The sequence below is a fragment of the Lontra canadensis genome, unplaced genomic scaffold (assembly GCF_010015895.1).
Source record: "Lontra canadensis isolate GAN:19392208 unplaced genomic scaffold, GSC_riverotter_1.0 scaffold80, whole genome shotgun sequence".
Classification (NCBI taxonomy): Eukaryota; Metazoa; Chordata; class Mammalia; order Carnivora; family Mustelidae; genus Lontra; species Lontra canadensis.
The window spans coordinates 6683556-6702332 of record NW_022631074.1 but is presented as its reverse complement, the minus strand read 5'-3'; the positions used below and the strand labels follow the sequence as shown (position 1 = coordinate 6702332).

At 37.5% G+C, this 18777-nt stretch overlaps 1 pseudogene; it reads left to right on the top strand.

Moving 5' to 3' along the window:
• Positions 1-9419: 9419 nt before the first annotated feature.
• Positions 9420-11077, top strand: LOC116882050 (annotated as a pseudogene).
• The last annotated feature ends 7700 nt before the right edge of the window (positions 11078-18777 follow it).

Genomic DNA, 18777 nt, shown 5'->3' with positions numbered 1-18777 from the left:
TTCCTCTATCATGACCTTATTTTATTTTAAGATTTTCTGTATGTATTTGATATAGATCTTTTTCAAATGCACATGGTTTTTTAACCAGAAATTGTAGTCAACCAATTTGCTATTATTAAGTACTCAAATTCTCTATAATTTTTACCTTTTGGGGATATTTACATTGCTTCCAGATTTTGCAATTATATGCATTGGCAAACAAAGATAATTGACTTGGAGAACACTTTCAGAGAGACAAAAATGTTCTAGTCATACAAAGAACTTAAAAACAGCCCCATCTTACACTATTGGTCATAATACTTATATTACTTAGAAAAAGAATTTTTTTCTTTACAAAACTTAGAAAAAGAAGATCTTTATTTTTAACGAAGTCTCAGTTTCAGTGAAATTAGGTGATCAGTCAACTTGTTTTTACCAGGTGATTGTGCTCTTTTGGGCCACATTACTTGAAACTTAGTGCATTGAGTATGGACACAGTAAAACGAGATTCACATTTGAAAAGGTTTATCCTGTCAACCATGTGGAAAACTGATTAGAGGGAAATGAAATAACTGCGTCTGGAATACAAATTCAGATGCTGTTGTATTAATCAAAGTGAAAATGAAGACCCGAATTAAAATTCTCAGAAGACACATAAAAGGAAAGTAAAAGTCCATGACACACTGAAAATATTGGATTTGTAGGGTAAGAAAGAAGGAGTAGATAAAGACAATGTTTGAGTTTCTGTATCGAGCAATTATGTGAATTTTTGTGCTGTTGACTGTGGAGGTAATTCCAGGGGAAATATGATGAGTTCAAGTATAGAAAATGAATTTGAATTGTTTATCAGACATCCTAAGAGCATTTTGATAGATGGCTTAATTTATGGATTTTAAGCCCTGAAAAGAGATCTTGGTTAGAGATACTTCTCCTAGAATCAAGAGCACAAAAGTGCGAGATAAACCGAGGAATAGATACAATGACCCAAGTACAGCACATAATGCATAAAGGAAAATGGAGAATGGAACCTTTCAGAGCAACTCATTTAACGAGTTAAATATAAAAACTTATGAAGGACATTGACAAGAAACAGCAAAAGATGTACATCGAAGATGAGAATAAAAGAGCTGTCGCCATGTGTGAAAGAGAAGAGTGAACATATGTATGATAATTCTGCCATATATCCGAAGAGCTCAAGGAGAAAAAGTGTTATAAAGGGAACTCCTGTACCCTGGCCTCATGACTCCATGTAAAGAAAGTGCTCTTCAAGTGACTTTCCTGACTGCTCTTCCTCCAGAGAAAATGAGAATGGTGAAGGAGGCTGCAGCTACCATGCCTTCCCACACATGCCTTGCATGGCAGAGGGGGCTTGCCTCTGTGAAGGAGGCTTACAGCCTGGGATGTATTTGATTCATGGAGGTTTAGAAAGCCCATTCGACTGCACACAAAATCCATGTCCTTCAAATCAGGTGTTGTAAGTGATAATGCTGACATTCTAATCTCCATTTCCATTGACCCATGTCCTATTTCTCAACTGTTTCAGAACTCAGGCATGAAAGAGAATGCTGTTACGTATTGACGGATTCAAACATCAGTAATAAGGATTGAATAGTGTTCATCCACTTAACAAAGGCAGGATGTGGTTACAAATAACCATGTAATCATAATTAGAGCAGTTTTATTGGAAGCCAGACTGTAATATGTTGGACAATAAATGTGTTACAAATGGTGATCAGAAGGATGGATTATTTCTACCAGAGTGTTGGCTTTTGAAAGAAAACAGTGTGTTCACTCGGGAGGACTCCAGTGCTGAGGGAGCTCTGCGACTAGGCTACTGTTGGATCTTTTTAATATGAACAGAACACAATATGCTTAACACTTTTGGGTAAAATGAGCTGAAGGCACAGGAGACAGAGCAGACTTGATGAAGTGTGGTCCTTGAAGTAGTGAAAGGACATAATTTTCAGAGCACAGGTGGGCAGAGTGAGGCAGGTAAGGGCAAGTTTAGGGGAACAAAGCGCTAGGAAGCAAACCTGAATAAGCCAGGAGTTTTGTTTGCTCCGAGCACATTCTAGGGATTGTTGAGGGAGACCAGCTGAATCAAGCTCAGCTTAATGCAAGGGGTAAGATAAAATTTGAAAGTCCAGGTCTTCTCCTATAAAGTGACTCTTCTCCAATCTCAGAATGTTCATTTATTTTCCCACAGGAAATAAATAAAACTGGAGAACGAGCTTCTGATGCAGCCTCTACTCAAAGACGGTTTAATACTTAAGAAGAGTGCCATCATTCAAATCACTGTTGCGTAAATTTATGTCAGTCTTTTAAGGCTTCTTCAATATTTTGGCCTAATATCCTGCATAAATGCTTAAGAAGTAGCCCATTAACTGTGAAAGAGTGTATTTAGTTTGGGGAACTTCTGAGATTTGGCAGTTTAACATTTTTGTGAGATTTCTGTCCAAGATATATTAGATATGAGAAGAAATTTATTTTTGAAAATATTCTGAATCTAGAGTATCTTCCAAAAAACTACAATGTACATAATCAAGACATTTGTCTGCCAAAGACTGAGTCATCACATGAATGTCGACAAGGCAGAGAGATGTCAGGCAGGCAATAAACCAAAATAAGATACTAAAGCAGTGTGTAAGACTGGTTTGAGTCCAGCTTCCCTTTCCCTAGTTTGATCCCTGGGCAGGTTGCTTAATTTTTTCTTTCAGTTCCTTTCCTTGTAAACTGGGGAGGGAAAGGAGAGAGAAGAGCAGCTTTTATTGACCTAACTTTGTTTACGGTGCTCTGCCGGGAGATTTATTTACTAGAGAGCGTGGATATGAAGTCTGGAGCCAGGTTTCCTAAGTTTGAAGTTTGGCTCCCCCACTGAATAGCCATGTGACTTAAGTTCGTTTCTTAAACTCTTTATGCCAATGTTGACTCACCTGTAAAAGGCCAATGACGTGAATGGAACTAGAGGGTATTATACTAAGCAAAATCAGAGAGAGATAATTATGATATGATCTCACTGATATGGAATTTGAGAAACAAGACAGATCATAGGGGAAGCGAGGTAAAAATGAAACAAGATGAAATCAGAGAGGGAGACAAACCATAAGCAACTCTTAATCTCAGGAAATAAACTGAGGGTTGTTGGAGTGGAAGGGGGTGAGAAGGATGGGGTGCCTAGGTGATGGACATTGGGGGGCATATGTTCTATAGTGAGTGCTGTGAATTGTGTAAGACTGATGAATCACAGATCTGTATCCCTGAAACAAATAATACATTGTATATTAATTAAAAAAATAAAATAAATTTATAAACAATAAAATCCAAAAAAAAAAAAAGATTTTTTAAAAAGGCCAAAGACAACAAAGGTTGATGACTCATTTGCAATGCCTTGTGATTATCAAGTGAGGTAATATATGGAAGGTCTTCCAATTATGTCTAGAACATGGTAAGCAGAACATAAATACGAGTCATTTTATAATTTACTTCACATGGTGGTTGCAACAATCAAATGAAGTAATAGAAAGGAAAAAAAAAAAAACCCACTGCTTAACACAATGCCTGGTACCTAAGAAATTCATGATAAATGGTCCCTATAATTATATTTTCTAATAAGATTTGGTTGACAATCTTGTCATTGGATGGTATTTATTACTGTTTTCAAAATAAAGCAACTGAAACAAAAAAAATTCCAAGAAACTTTGAAACATTGGAAAGTGAAATCCAGAATCCAAGTCCTAGTCTAAATAATTTTTAAAAGTCTACGCTCTTTCCATTAATTCTTTATGTAATGAGTCAAAATTTAATAATGCCTACTTCACAGTGTTGTAAGGATGAAAAGAGTCAATATTTATAAAATGTTTTGTGGACAGTAGGAGTTGAATTAATCTAAATATCATTACATCCCAGGTAGAAGTCTATATTCTCGAGTCCTACTTACCATTATATTCCAAGAGAATATAGACTCCATGTGTGGACCACAATTTGTGATATCACAACATAGCCTATCTCAAAGTCTCTCCTACTTTGGGAGAGAATTCAGAGGAAGAAAGATAAGGTGAGGCCTCGGCATAGGCATCGGAATTGATACACAACATGAATATTATAGCTTCTACATGAGGCAAGCTATATCGATTTTCATACCCAAAAATCAACATGACACATGTTCCTTTAAATAAATGATAATGTACCACCGTGTGTGAAAAAAGAGATTCATACCAAGTTGTAATCAGTATCTGAAAAATAAATATCTGAAAAATAAATCAGTGAAAATGACAGTGTAGGGAAAATCGATACTAAAATCTGGAGCATCTGGAGCAATACAAAAGGAGTAAGTTATGCAAAGAATACATTTTTTTCATAAATTGAAATACAATTCATTATAAATGTACCTGATTCATTAAAAGTTAAAAGGCATTCATTTTAGCTAGCTTATAATATGAACCTGGAAAAGCTTGTTGGTTTCTAATTTTGATATTCATTTCATTTTCTATAAATATTATGATGAACATATCTAAAAAATTAACAATAGCCTGGAAAACCAATGCCTAATGAATCTAGTATCAAGAATTATTGAGCACAAATTAACAACACAATTCACAAGGGGTGTAATTAGTTTTTAATTAATAATCCACTTGACCTTTTAGGAAGTAGGTGATATTTCTTTATTGCTGAATCACACTAGAGACAAGTAGGAGCTATTCTTCAATATTTGCATCAGGTGGCAAATAGCCTGAATTATTAGTTATCACAATTAGTTTACTTGAAATGTAAATATTTTTCTCCACCAGCATTTTGGTAAGAACTTGAAATTTATCTAAAAAGAATTAACTACCGTTCGGTATTTAAAGAATGCTAAACCATTTTTAGAATTATGGGACCATGAGATCTGAACGATTAAGGGTAACTATTCTGAAAAAAAAGGACATCTCAATTGACTAACAAATTCAGAGTTTACCAATATTTCAGAAAGAAACCGCATATAATCCAAAATAATCAGATACTCAATATCAAGATGGGATTCCTTAATATAGTTGGGGGTTTTCCCTGAAATACAGTGTGAAGCTTGCTCAGACTCTATTCCTTTTTTAATATTCAAGGAATTCTGTTTATTACCTATGTCTTGGAATCCATAAGTATTTATAATAAATTGTTCTCTGGTATACCATGTAGAAGCTGAAAGGCACTATAAATAGTATCACTACAAAAGCATAGAACCTCAGGCTTCAGGAAAACAAACAAAAACAAAGATTCCTGATAAAAATCTTTCTTTCTCCTCCCATCAAATGTTTTAATTACCACTTTCTAGTCTGAATTATTTAAAACCTTATCTAGAATAGTTTGCAATTCTTTCTTCTTATCTATCCACCATCTATTATTTGTCATCTATTCATCCATCATCTATCAATATTAATTTGTTTTTTGGATGGATTTGCATATTTTTCTCCCTTCCAATTTAAAGGTATCACTGCCTGAAGTAAGATCTATTCCCAGATTCTTCCATTACATGAGTCAACAACCCTTTCAGATAATAAATGTCAATGTGGATACACATACTTTCTGCTATTTTACAACAAAAAGAATACCACTGTGTAAAATTATACTGGATATTTCAGTCCAGTGATAGAGCACTATCTTTTCTAACACTTAGGCTTGTGAAAAAAGTTACACTGCTCAGGAGAAACAAGTTTTTCAGGAGATCAACGTATGTAATGTGAAAACCTGATTAATTTTTTTATTATTATCAATAGCAATAGTTCTTTCCAGTTTTGCCTCTGCCAAATTTATTTCTTGCATCCTCCAGAGATTGTTCTTATCTCACTGTAGATGTTTACTGAAATATTATGCATTCTGTGGCCTGTGTTAAAATAACCATGCTATTCATATATTTTAGAGGTTCAAGTTTTTCACTTACTCTTTCTGGCTAAAGAATTACATAATATTTCATATTATTTAAAAATAAATAGTTTATTACATTAAAAACACCAGTCAGAGTAATTAGGAAATATTTCTCTATTTCATTAGTCCACACAGAATAATAAACTATAAAGGAAAACATACTGAGTTGTCATTCCCACTTTTATTTATTTATTTATTTATTTATTTTTAAAACATCTATTTATTTATTTGACATAGAGAGAGAGAGATCACAAGTAGGCAGAGAGGCAGGTGGAGAGAGAGGAGAAAGAAGGCTCTCTGCTGAGCAGAGAACCCGATGCAGGGCTCGATCCCAGGACCCCGAGACCATGATCCGAGCCGAAGGCAGAGGCTTTAACCCACTGAGCCACCCAGGTGCCCCGGCATTCCCACTTTTAATTAAGACCCTCAGAGCAGACAAGATATGAACTCCTATAAAGAAGGAAAAGAAAAGTGGTTTAGTTTAGTAGATGGTCTAGGAATTCATCTTAGTATGGGAACTATAATAATTTGGAAAAATAGTTTCATCAGGGGCACCTGGGTGGCTCAGTGGGTTAAGGCCTCTGCCTTTGGCTCAGGTCATGATCCCAGGGTTCTGGGATTGAGCCCCACATCAGGCTCTCTGCTCGGCAGGGAGCCTGCTTCCCCCTCTCTCTCTGCCTGACTCTCTGCCTACTTGTGATCTCTGTCTGTCAAATAAATAAATAAATCTTAAAAAAAAAAAAAAAAGTAGTTTCACCAACCCTTACAGTAACAATTTAGATCCAAGAAAAGCAAGGGTGTTACAAAGTCTTCAGAGAAGGCCAAACTACCTTGTTGAAGATAGAGAAAATGTCTTTGTTGTTGTGAAGAGGGTGGAGCAAGATGAAAGATCATAGCACTAAGAAAAGACAGAGTGAGATGATCTCAGGGGGAGATACTTCTTAAGTGCTGCTATAGACTGAATGTGCATCCCCAAATTCATACACTGAAATCTTATTTGGAGGAGGAGCCTGTGAAAAGTGATGTGGTTATGAGGGTAGAACCCTCATGAATGGATTCAATGCTCTTATCATAGAGATCCCAGGAGCTCCTCCCACCAGTGAGGATACAGCAAGAAGTCAGTAGTTTATGGATCAGGAAATGACCCTCACCAGATGCCGAATCTCCTGCCACCCTCATTTCGGACTTCCCAGCCTACAGATCTGTAAGACTTACCTTTCTGTTGTTTATGAGGTATTCAGGGTTTGATACTGTTATAGCAGCCCAAACCCAAACATCCACCAACAAACAAATGGATAAACAAGATATGGCATATGGGCACAAGAGAAAGTTATTCAGACTTAAAAAGGAGAAAAATTCTGACATGCTACATATGCTAAATGACATTATGACATTATGCTAAATGAAACAAACCAGATACCAAAGGGCAAATACTGTAGACTTTCTCTTATCTGAGGTACCTGGCATAGTCAAATCCATAAAGTAGAATAGTGGTTGCCAGGGACTGAAGGAAAAGGAAAATGAGGAGTTAGTTTTACTGTTTAACAGGTACAAAGTTTGAGTTGGAGAAAATGGCAAGTTCTGGATGATGGACGGTGGTGATAGTTGCACAGGATTATGAATCTACTTAGCGCTACTGAACTTAAAAACGGTTAAAATGGTAACTTTTTTGTGTGATGTCTATTTTATCTCAATGAAACATATTTTTTGGAAGTCAACAATGGCAGGAAAGAGATTTTCAAGAATAAGGATGGCTTTAGTTCCATTTGAAGTTGTTTGTTATACAAACCTACCTGCTTTCTACCACTAAAGTCTTTAGAAAAATAGTGTTCATGTTGTAAAAGTTTTGAGGCTAATATTGATCAGTGTGGTTCAGCATATACAGAATCAGAAGCCCAAGAAGCAGAGAAGACTGACCATGTAAGTCCCGTGGGAACTTGCATCAATCTGAGGAAGAATTTTGGACTTTGTAAATCATGCTATTGGGACACATAAGGTAAACTTGTATCCCTGAGAGGCAGAAGAGGTCCCCAGCTGACATATGCATGATCTTCCCAAAGAAAAGGCCAAGAAAATATTGTGGTTAAACTCTATGAAGTAAGAGGTGCCTATAAAAGAGTTTTATGCTCCATGGTAGAAAACTTGGGGACCATTTCTTGCTTTGTCCAAGAAGTTGCAGCCAATGAAAAACAAAATCATTAACAAAAAAATATATTCTTCAAACTCCCTTTGACCCTGCCTCTCCAGATAGATATACTCTGAAGATATTGTATAAGTTTTATTTCTCATTTTAATTAAGATAATCACAAATGTAGTTATATTTACATATAATGAAAATAATACATGAAATATTACTATGAGGCCAGCCTTACCTTGATCCCCAAACCAGGCAAAGACCCTACCAAAATCAATATTACTGATGAATATGGATGCTAAGATTCTCAACAAGATCCTAGCAAACAGGATCCAACAGCACATTAAAAAGATTATCCACCATGACCAGGTGGGATTCATTCCTGGGCTACCAGGATAGTTCAACATTCGCAAATCAATCAATATGATAGAACAAATTAATAAGAGATGAGACAAGAACCACATGGTCCTCTCAATTGATGCAGAAAAAGCATTTGACAAAATCCAGCATCCATTCCTGATTAAAACGCTTCAAAGTATAGGGATAGAGGGAACATTCCTGAACTTCATAAAATCTATCTATGAAAGACCCACAGCAAATATCATCCTCAATGGGAAAAAGCTTGCAGCCTTCCTGTTGAGATCAGGAACACGACAAGGATGCCCACTCTCACCACTCTTGTTCAACATCGTATTAGAAGTCCTAGCAACAGCAATCAGACAACAAAGAGAAATAAAAGGTATCCAAATTGGCAATGAAGAAGTCAAACTCTCTCTCCTCTCAGATGACATGATTCTTTATATGGAAAACCCAAAAGACTCCACCACCAAACTACTAGAACTCATACAACAATTCAGCAACGTGGCAGGATACAAAGTCAATGTACAGAAATCAGTGGCTTTCTTATACACTAGCAATGAAAATACAGAAAGGGAAATTAGAGAATCAATTCCATTTACTATAGCACCAAGAACCATAAGATACCTGGGAATAAACCTAACAAAGAGGTAAAGGATCTGTACTCCAGGAATTACAGAACACTCATGAAAGAAATTGAAGAAGACACAAAAAGATGGAAGACCATTACTTTTTTACTCTTGAGACATCCAAGTTTTCTTTGAAATATCACTTTTATTAACTATAAACATGTGACACATGTTAGTGACCCATGTAGGGTATTAGCTCTTCAGTATCAGCTGTTCTGAGAGGCAGCAGAGCAGAGGAGTTAAAAGTTTTGACAAAACTAGACTAATATTCTGTGGTCTGGGAAAAATCACTTATATCTTTTTGATTAAAAGACTGCTAGGAAAACAGAGCCATCACCTCCCCCTCGCACTGACCCCTCCCTATGGAACCTGGTGACTCAGGCCTTCCTTTGCCCTTCCTGGTAGAGGCAGAGTGCCTTCTGGTGGAGTGCTGGGATGGGGAACATGATATTGGGAAGCCTTATCACCTCCGCACGTGGTGATCTGAGTCTCCACCAAGGGAAACCACCCTACCATCCTCACCACCCAGGACATGGGCCTCAATCACAAGCTATGACCCAGCACTTTCTTCAACTTTGAGGACATGCAGGAGATCACCCAGCACTCTGTGGTGTGCCACATGGATGACCCTGGTCAGCAGATGGGGGCTCACTCTTTCCCCAGGGGTACCAGTTCTCTTCCATGGAGCAGCTGACTGCCATGCTCCCTAGGCACAGCATTTTGGGTTCAAGTACACAATTGGGTTCCAAGTGGGATCCAGAGCCTATGTGCTGGCCAAGTTTGCATTCATCTTCCCCAGCCTGGTGGAGGATCTGGTGCTGACGAACCCTGATCCTAACAGCAAGGACTAGATTGATTGCATGTCCACCAAGCTCTCTGGCCTGACATGCACTTTTTATTTTTTTCCATTTTATTTTATTTTATTTCTTTTCAGTGTTCCAGCATTCATTGTTTATGCACCACACCCAGTGCCCCATGTAATATGTGTCCTTCTTAATGTCCACCACCAGGCTCACCCAACCCCACAACCCCTGCCCCTCCAGAACCCTCAGTTTGTTTCTAAGAGTCCACAGTCTCTCATAGTTTGTCTCCCTCTCCAATTTACCCCAGCTCACTTTTGTCCATCTCCCAATGTCCTCTGTGTTATTCCTTATACTCCACAAATAAGTGGAACCATATGATAATTGACTTTCTCTGCTTGACCTATTTCACTCAGCATAATCTCTTCCAGTCCCACCCATGTTGGTACAAAAGTTGGGTATTCATCCTTTCTGATGGAGGCATAATACTCCATAGTGTATATGGACTATATCTTCCTTATCCATTCATCCGTTGAAGGGCATCTTGGTTCTTTTCACAGTTTGGCGACTGTGGCCATTGCTGCTATGAACATTGGGGTACAGGTGGCCCTTCTTTTCACTACATCTGTATCTTTTGGGTAAATACCCAGTAGTCCAATTGCAGTCGACCTGCACTTTAACTGACACAGTGCTATCCCATCTCTTCCTCCAGGAGGAGCTCGTGAAGAACACAGAGCAGGTTCGGAGTTACTGGCAGCAGATTGGAACATAGTGAGCCATGCCAACTCACAGCTCTTCTGGGACACATACAACTACAGAGACCTGGACATTAACCTGCCTGGAGCAGTGCCCAATGCCAACACACTCTGCCTGGTGATGCTGGTGGTTGGTGCCAGCTGAGGATGGGTGGTGGAGTGCAACTCCAAACCAGATCCAACCACCACAACCTTTCTAGGTGGCAAATTCTAAGGGGCTTCCCCAGGTCACACAGCCAGGAAAGCTGACTGAGGCCTTCAAATACTTCCTGCAAGGTATAGGTTACATCCCCTTGGCCAGCAGGACCAGGCTTGCCTGCATCTCTAACTGGTGCCAGCTCGGTGGAAGGTAGCCACCCACTGGCCTGGATCCACTCAGAGAGTTACGGTAAGTGGCTGGGCCCAATCAGTCACACCATGGATTTGTCCTGTTGGAGCTCTTCACACAGCAAAGACACCCACCTGCCCCTGTTCACAGACTGCAGTCCTCCTCCCAGCTCATTTTCCCTAGCTGAGCCAAGGACTTGAGGTAGAAAGTTGCCTGATCCTCCATCCCCATGGGAACCTGACTTGGGGGGTTGAGGTTAAATGCTGGGATAGCCCATGAGGGTTGGACACACTGCCTGAGAATTTCATGGTGTCTGCCTTTGGAAGCCAGTATGTGGCTGAGACTGTGTTGTCTAAGGGTCCCAGTAGATCTCCATTTTTGCCCCAGGTTCCATGGACTATAACCTAATTAGAAGCAGTGTGTCCAAAGCCACTAGAAACATGGTGTTGCTCAGGAGTGTTTTGATCAAGCTATGCCAACATCTTATGAATTTAAGAAAGAATACAGTTTATCTGGAGAGATATGGTCCAAGGTAGTGTGATTTCTGCAGTCCTGCATCACCATCTCAGGACTACTGGAGTAGCTTGGATTGGGGCTTGCTGGTCCTGGGGTGAGAAGTGAAGATTCCTGAGGTGAACACGGGCCAGACTGAGGAGAAAGGCTCTCCACGTACCTGGGTCCTCTCCTTTTACCTGAAGCCCAGGACTGTGCCATACACTTCCTGCCCATGCATACTATCAGGGAGAATCTCCTGACCCAGAAACCAGAGCCATTTTTCTTGGAGCCTAAATCAATTGCCACAAACCCTAAAACAATTGGAAGAGGGGAGAAAGCAATAAAAACTCCAGGGCTATGGAGGGGGCAGCTGTGTGGGGACTATTCTGAGACTGAGAGGACTCCTGCATCCACATTTCTTTTGCACATATCACCCCCTTCTAGAATCTTAGGTCATTACTAGACTCTTCTACAGCTTGCTGGGATATTAGTCTGTCCCTAGTTGTATTGACTCACGTGCTTCCTTTGAACATAGAATGTGACTGTTCATAAAGCTGGTAGAATTACTCTTTACTATAGGTAGTGCTGCAAATCTTGAATTTGTTTTTTTCTGTGTTCTTTCAGATGCGATATCTATAAATATAGGTATATCAGGTTCTCCTGCATGTGGTTTTTCCATCAGAGGTTGTCTCTTTGGTCAAGGTGAACTTTTAATGGAGTTCATTATTTTCCTCTCTGTATGAAATGAAGAACCTAATTTTGTGTATTCTGGTGGCTAATGTCATGAAACTATGAGATAACAAAATGTAAAATAAATAACAATGCTTGTCAAAGTAAAAAAAAAAAGATTGCTATGGGTATAAAAGGGGTTTGAAAATATTGAGTCTCATCTCTCACTCAGTTTCACAATAAATTGTTGTAATTATTACTGTTTATAATCTGTTACATCTAATTTTAAAGCACCTTGCAGAATTAGAGAACCGAAAAATACTTGTTGACAATTTATTGATTGTATTAATTTCCTGTCGCACTTGAAATCAATTACCCCAAATTTTAAAGTTTAAACCAACACAAACTTACCATTTTTGAGTTCTATAGGTTAGAGGTCTAATACAGATCTCACTGGGCTAAAATGTTGTTGGCAGAGTGATATTCCTCACTGATGTCTCCAGGGGAGAGACTCTTTGAGCTACTGGAGGGTGCCCTCATTTCTTGGCTCACGGCTCCTTCCTCCATCTTCAAAAGAACAACCAGTGATAATGTGTCTGTCTGATCTTTCTTCCTTCATCACATTTCCCTCTGACTCTGAACTCCCTCTGACTCTGAACTCAGTCCAATAATAAGGACCGATGTGATTAGATTGGACTCACTTGAATAATATGAGATTATCTTCACATCTCAAGGTTTATACTTTTTTTTTTTTTTTAAGATTTTATTTTCAAGTTATTGCTACACCCAGCATGGGGCTTGGACTCAAAACACCGAGATCCAGAGTCACATGCTCCACCAACAGAGCCAGCCATGTGCCCCTAAAGGTTCATAGTTTTCATCACATCTGCAAAGTCCTTTTTTGCCATGTAAGGTAACATATTCCCATGTTCTGGGGATTAGGGCATGGACGAGGACCGTTATTCTGCCTGCCACATTGACATAATGCTGAGATGATTTTAAACTGTGATTTCTTTCCATGGAGATCCCAACACAGAACATGAGAGTTGTAAGCTACCATTCGATATATTGACTATATCCCATGTGAGTCACCTATTTTAGAGAAAATGATGGTAGAACATAATCAACTGGCCAAGTAGGGAATCAGTTATTTTAGGTATCTTTCCTATGATCTAATCAGAAAGGTACTGCAATTAGTCAGCTTCCCACTGGGCACAATCCTAGCTGACTCTCAGTTGTTTCAGGCTGATTATAATATCTATAATGCATACTTCATCTGCTGGTTTTATCCATAAACCTCAATAAACTCTGCAAATACCAGCAGTCTCATTTTCCATAACCTCCAAAATACTAATTTCATCATGCCAATGCTCATGTCGAAGACACCGAACATTCATAAACTTTCGACAAGAGAGACATCGTTTTAGCCCTAGATGAGCTTCACATCCACTAAATGGGAATGCAGCCTTAGGAGCTGGAAAAAAAAGTAATTTATTTCAATAATAAAAAATGATTAAGTTTTGAGGCGCCTGGATTGCGCAGTTGTTAAGCAACTGCCTTCGGCTCAGGTCGTGATTGGGATCAGGCCCCACATCCGGCTTCCTGCTCTGCGGGAAACCTGCTTCTCCCTCTCCCACTCCCCCTGCTTGGGTTCCCTCTCTCACTGTGTCTCTCTCTGTCAAATGAATAAACAAAATCTTTTTTAAAAAATGATTAAGTTTCTTAATGGATTAGTTTGGTAGGACTGCTATAACAAAATACCATGCATTGGGTAACTTGGAACAATAGAAACTTTTTATCTCACAATTTTGGAACCTCAAAGTCTAGATCAAAGACTCAGCAGGGTTGATTTCTTCTGGGGGCTGTGAGGAATAAACCTGTTCCCTGCCTCTCATCAAACTTCTGGTGGTTTTATTATCAGTCTTTGGTATAGAAGCATCACCCACTCTCTGCCTTCAACTTCACTTTAATTCTCTCTCTTTTACAAGTCTCTCTCCAAATTGTCCACTTTCTGTAAGAACACCAGATGACCGCTTTTTAACTTCCCTACCTCTGTAAAGATCTTATTTCCAAATAAGGTAATATTCTGAGATATTGGGAGTTAGGATTTCAACATATGAATCTGGAGGGCCCACAATTCAACCCATAACACTCAGTGTTAGATATTAACTTTTCCAGACAGATGTCACTTGGCATCAGTACTTTGGCACGATGTCTGAGAGACAGAAATAAAATTTCCTTGTGAACTGACATCCTCACATGGCAAAATGGTCATGCAAAACACAATTTAGGAAAAATAATGGTATGAAGCCATGAATCTTCAGAATTAGATTTTGTGCTATCAGTACTCAAGCACTTAAAAAGTACAAAATTCCTAGTAAGAACTCTAAATTCCTAGTAAGAACTCTGTGCGATAGGTCACTTCACTTGTTCCACTTAACAACGGATCAATAGCTAATGCTGCCTACCTGGTTGACTGCAAATAAAATCTGAAGACACAGTGTAGGGTGCGGCTTGACTATCACAACAGTTAGCACCAACTAAATCATATTTTTCATGTCACAGGCAGTAAACAAAGCACAAATCAAATAGCAGTGAAACTAGAAACTGCTACCATTTTAAGTTATTGACTATAAAATTTCTTATCACTTCCCTGCCAAGGTTGAAGAACAAAGCAACTAATACACCAAGAAGTTAGAATACGTCTGTCTGTGAAGATGATAAGAATGGCTTAAGGTCAGATTCTTATCTAAGAGCTTTTTTTTTTTTTTTTTTGGTCTCTGCTAAGGAATAGTTAAAAAAAAAAAAAAGACCCAGTCATTTGTCACCCACTATATAAACCTCAAAACAGTCATAAGCATCTTTGTATTCAAGTCAGTTAGACATTCAAGAAATATTTATTGAGCATCTATCACATTCCAGGCATTCTTCTAATCTCCATTACATATCTAATAACAAATAAAACACAATCTCTGTTGATAAAATAATTTTAGTCTTTTTAATTATTCTAAATTAAATTACTTCTTTCCAGTTTCTAGGAATATACTCCTATCTCCAGATTGGAATTGTGTGCATGTGTGTTCTTAATGTTTTTTGGTATAATTCTTATATTCTAGATTTTAATTCCTTATTGCAAATATTAAAATATATTTCTTCTTATCTAACACATATTTTAGTTTTTAAATTATTTTAATACAGGCTGGTTCAAAATTTTTTTTAAGATATGATTTATTTATTTGAGAGAGAGAAAAAGAGAGACAGAGCACAAGCAGGGGAAAAAGGCAGAGGGAGAAGCAGGCTCCCCACTGAGCAGAAAGTCTGATATGGGGCTCGATCCCTGGACCCAGAGATCATGACCTGAGCTCAAGGCAGACACTTAACCATTTGAGCCACCCAAGTGCCAGTGGCTTAAATATTAATACATTGATAGAGGAGTGTAGTCTCCTAAGTCAACTCTAGGAAGGAAAGCATAATCTAATGAACCAGTATTTTCCAAATTACCAATATATTATAATAAAAAAATCTTGCATGGGTAGAAGACTGTCTCCAGTGCAGGAAAAACCAGTGGATTTCAATGTAACAGGATATACATTTACTGATAGTTTCAAAATACATTTTGTAACTTAACCTTTCAGAGACTACCACTTGTCAAATTTTGCATAGCATCAAATATCCACAACTATCTTAAAAGGTTTTTAAAATACTCCTTTTTCAACTACATATCTACAGGAGGCCAGATTTTCTTCATATACTTCAAGCAGAACAAAATATTACAACAGACTGAATGTAAACAGTGTATGAGAACTCTGTCTTCTTGTCAGTCAAATATGGAAGAGATTTGAAAACATATAAAACTGGGTGCTTGTGTGACTCAGTTCGTTAAGCATCTGCCTTCAGCTCAGGTCATGATCCCAGGGTTCTAGGATCAGGGTCCTGGGATCAATTCCCGCATCAGGCTTCCTGCTCAACAGAGAGCATGCTTCTCCCTCTGCCCCTCCCTCCTACTCTCTCTCTCTCTCTCATGCAAAAATAAATAAAATCTAAAAAAAAAAAAATATATATATATATATATATACATATATATATATAAAACAGTGCCTTTTATGAAAGCTATTTTTATTAAAAAATGCTATTTATGTTAATATTTAATGGGTTTATCATTTATTTTTAATTAGTAAGTAAATATAAGAGACTTTTCACTTAATTTCTATTACAGTAAATATTGATAGATATAACCCATATGAAACAAAACCTCTCTGGGGTCCACAGTAATTATAATGGGGTCCAGAGACCCAAGAGTTTAAGAATTACTGCACTGACATATATTCATTAATTCATTACAATCAGCAATGCAATAAAACAATTAAAAAAATTAGATGCCTGCTTGGGCTCATCCAAGCCTGGCCCAGAGTGGGGATGATCCTCCCCATGAGCCATGGGAACACGTGGCAGATGCTGCACTTCCCAGAACCTAATGCCATTATATACTGTCATATGTTCTTTCTCTCTGCTCCATACTCACCAAGCAAACCTCTGATAATATGGTTTTCTAGTTTTTCTGCAGGAAAGTACTATATGGTTCTACAGAGAATTTTATTTATTTAAAAGTTATATTTTTTCCTTACAAAAAAAAATATTGTTTTTAACCATCACAGCTATTTCAACCACTCATGATAGGACTTTGGTCACTTCTGCACAAACACCAGGCTCTTAAATCCTTTCCCATCAGTGGAACTTGGTAAAAGTCCTTTGGGTTTGCTTAAACAGATTTCCCTAATCTCACATCATGATATTAGTCCTATGTATTCCAGAAGGCCCTAGAACACCTTTGCAAATGTTTCTACACCTATAAGACAATGAATTACAAGGAGGGACAGAAAGGGCAGGCAGCCTCCAGGCCCAAAAGCTTGTTAGGCCCATCCCTAGAACCAAGATGGTGGTTGCCTTAAGAAAATCTGTTTCAAGATAACTTTCTCTGTGAGGAACAGAACCTGAATTTTTTATCTCTGAGAAGAAAAAATTTAATCTCTGTCTCACCAATAATCAGGTATGTGTTTTTATACATCATAATTTAACAATTTAATTGGAATTGATAGGATTTGGGTGTACTGATGCACCAAGGTAGAGAAACAAGAATTTCAGAGCATACAGACTCACCTAAATGGCACCAAATTGTGAAGATATCTTAATTCACATACATGCAAACAAAAAAACAAAACAGAACAAAACAAACAAACAAAAAGAAAACTTTGTAGAGACTTGGGAATTCACTAAGATATACTATAATAGATTTATTAGAAACTTCCCGTACTTCTGATGAAGGACGTGTTAATAAGTCTTTATTAACATGGCTAAAGCAATTTCCATCTCCTGATCCCTTTGCAATTTTTCTTTTTGTAAGCTTCTGCTCTCTTTTTTAATATACTACTCTGTAATGCCATAACGCTCAAAAGCCTACTTTCGGATTGTAGCTTTCAGAAAAAAATGGAGAAAATCTTTAGTCTTGTCTATGCACTTGAAAAATGATTTTATTTTATGACAATTTTATCATTCTACTGTTAAAACTTTCCACTTTCTCTTGTACACTATAAAAACACTAGCAGTCTCCTCTGCTTTTAACAAGAAATGGCAGAATCATGCTGTAGTTCTATGTTCTGTCCTCAGCTATGTTTAGTCTCTTTGTGATGATATTCTCTACTCTTGCTATAGAAGACTTATTCTAAATTCCATTAAAAAGAATGAACTGCTACCAAATGGTGTTTTACTTGAAAATAGATACCCAATTGAATAAAAATATGGACATAGGGCTACTTTTCCCAATATTATTAACTCCACCTATTCCTCAGTTTACATTCAAGGGGTGTTCACTTTTAATGTTTATACATTTAATATTTATCTTCCTAAAATATCATATTTATTGTTCCACCTTCTGGGACTTGATGATTTATTAATTCTTGGCACCGTTCACTCTTTCACTCAACATCACATGAATCTAAGTGTTGAGACAGATTCTGAAGATATAAAAATGAATAAACATTATCCTTGTTCACTAAAAATTTTAAGTTCTAACATGGAGAGTGTGACTACCGATATATAATATAATATATAACATAATACAATATAATTAATATAGTATAATATAATATGCTTAGTTTATACAAAATTCTGTGAAAGAATTGAGAAGAACAATTAATTATTCCTGGAAAGTAACAAGGGAATGCTTTATAGAGAAGAGAGTAATTAATCTGTATATTGAATGAATGACAAGTAGAAGATCTTCACTGAGGATAGGGGGAAAGGCAAGATAATTGGCGGGTGTACAAACTCACAGAGCAGTGCTAGGAATGTGTGCTTGTGGAGTGAAGAGAAATGCAGGCTGCCTGCAGGGTTACATGTATCACAGAACTGAAAGGCATGAGGAAGTAAAATTCGGCTGTGGGCAACTATGAAGGCAATAAAAATGCAGTGTTATAGGAGGGAAATTCAAAAGAAATATTCTGAATTAAGTTTTATTGTTAAAAGAAAATTGGGGACACCAATCATCTAAAGATTGACACAGATAACTCTTCTCCTGTACTATGTTTTCTATTCTCTTTTTAGTTCTCAGTACATCAACAACCTATAGAATTTTTTCTTGTAGTTTTCTCTCAATATCCACATTTTATCTACTTTTATATAGTCAAACATGTTTGTCATAAGTCCCATTAGATGATGATGTAATAATAATAATACAATG